Raw genomic sequence first — 2,411 nt, 5'->3', positions numbered from 1 at the left:
CCTTTCTCTCTATCCCTCCCTCCCTCTCTCTCCCCCAGTCTTTCTCTTACTCTCACTCTCTGGCTCTCTAACACCCTAACTCTTTTATTCATGCTCTTTCACATTCTATTCCTTCTCCAAGTTCAAGTCCCATCCCCATTCAAGTATGATGCTTTGTTCCATAGTATGCTTTCTTTACCATAATGTTCTGCCTCGCTACTTGCTCATAGAAATGAACCAACGGGACCATACACTGAAATCATGTGCCAAAAGAAATCCTTCCCTTGTATGTGTCAGGTATTTTGTTACAGTAATGAAAGGACATAGTACCACAGATACTAAACTGGAGAAGACAATGGACAAATTCTTGATTTGAGAAAGATAATAACTTGTAAGAGGTAAAACTACACCTAACACGAGAAGGAGAAACTAAAGACTAACAAGCCAAAATAAACAACTAGGACTATAGGGATTTTAGATGTATACACAAGAAATGGAAAACTATTCCATGCTCGGTAAGATATCAGAGGAGATACAGTCCATGTCCACCTGCTAACACAGGCCTCTTGCACCTCCTCTGTCTCCTGCTCACACCTGACACCAGTTCACCACAAATGATGATATTGCTGTGATTCTTGTTGACAACAGTTCCAGCACGTGCAAAACTGTTTTCAGAGGTAACAACGTTCCCCAGGCCATCTTCTCCCTGATCGTGGGCCACTCTAGGCACCAGGACATGATAGTAGACTTGGGCAAGAAGAACACCTACATGCATAATGAGGCCTAGAGTAAGAGAAGTGTGCTAACCCTAAAATATTCCATTGATCATGGTATTATCCAACTGGAAGAATATGAAGAAGATCTAGCTCCATACCTTTATACTAAGCTGTGTGTAGCTTCTGAGGAGTACCCTGTGCAACTCATGCAGTCCCACTGGACCTCATGGCCAACTGTGTAAAGATGACCCAGATTATATTTTAGACCTTCAATACCCTAATTATGTACATAGTCATCCAGGCTATGCTGTCCCTGTATGCCTCCGGTCATACCACTGGCATTGTGATGAACTCCAGAGATAGAGTCACCAACACTGTGCACATCTATGAGAGCTAGGCTCTCCCTCATACCATCCTTTGTCTGCACTTGGCTGGCTAGAACCTGATGGACTGTGGCTAAAGCTTCACAACCACAGCCAAGAGGGAAATCATGAGTGACATCAAGAGATGCTGTGGTATATCATTTTATTTTGTTTTGGTGCTTTTAAAACTTGGGATTTTAAAACTGGAATGGTAAACAAGTAGTCAGTTGGAGCAAGTATCCCCCAAAGATCTACAATATGGCTGAGGACTTTGCTTGTACATTGTTTCTCATGTGTTTGTTTTGTTTGTTTAAACGTCAGTCCGAGTATCAGTGAGATAATGGCTAGAGGAAGTCCCGCATCCTCACAAAAGCCACCTCTACTCCTTAGAGGCAGATAGCCAAGTGTTCACCCTGACTCTACACCAAAGAAATGACAGCATTGCTTCTGTGTAAATTAAATTCTTTGAATTTTTCTAAATCATTTTCCTTAATACTTTTTTTGAATAGTCAGCCATTATGGCTCTCCTCCCCCACCCCCAACTTGATACATGAAGACTTTAGTCTCCCTGGAAGTGGGTGGAAGTGTTGAAGCATCCAGGATTTGCCTGAACACTAACTTGAGATAAGTTTAATAAAAGTGTACACCTAACAAAAAGAAGATCAGAGGGGAAGGTATAAAATGATATTTTAAGTGATCTTATTCTTATTTTTAATATTTGATAAGTCCTTTAAGAATTAGTATGATATATTTTTATCATATTTAACCTTGTCCTCCAATTTCTCTCATTTCCCCCATCTCTACTCTCCCATCCCATCCAACTTCAAGTGTTCCCTATCCTCTGGGTCGAATTTGTGTTGCCTGACTATTCTTGGGAGTGAAATCTGTTCTAGCACATGGTCAGCCTACCAGGATTCCCCTCATTAAAGAAAAATGAATCTTCCTCAGTCCCTCAGAAGTTATGAAATACCTTACCTCAAGGTGGGATTCCTTGCACATCTCCCTCCATGCTGTGATTTTTATCTGGCTTGAGCTTATACATGCTGTCACTGTCACTGAAATGACATGTCCAAATTCTCTGTGTGTCTTGGGGAAAAAAAGAACAATTTCCTTGATGTGTGACACCATTGCTGCCTCTTACAATCTCTCTGCTCCCACATGCATAATGATCCCTGGGTCTTGTAGAGAAGAGCATGATGGGCTCAACACTCCACAGTCTCCTACTCTCTGTATCTTAACCAGTTTGGGGTTTCGGTGTTAACTGCCACCTGCTGTAAGCATCTTCTTGAACTCAAATGTATATATAGAAATATCCACAAACTAGTAGTCTAGAAGTACTGGATACATTCTAAAC

The 2,411-nt window shown here is 41.3% G+C and overlaps 1 pseudogene; it reads right to left on the bottom strand.

The window, feature by feature from the left end:
- The window catches only part of LOC110313777, a 9,003-nt pseudogene extending 8,249 nt beyond the window's left edge, over positions 1-754 (bottom strand).
- Positions 755-2,411: the final 1,657 nt, after the last annotated feature.

This window comes from Mus pahari, chromosome X, assembly GCF_900095145.1.
Source record: "Mus pahari chromosome X, PAHARI_EIJ_v1.1, whole genome shotgun sequence".
Taxonomy (NCBI): domain Eukaryota; kingdom Metazoa; phylum Chordata; class Mammalia; order Rodentia; family Muridae; genus Mus; species Mus pahari.
The sequence above is the reverse complement of the archived record's forward strand: the minus strand, read 5'-3'. Positions and strand labels throughout refer to the sequence as shown.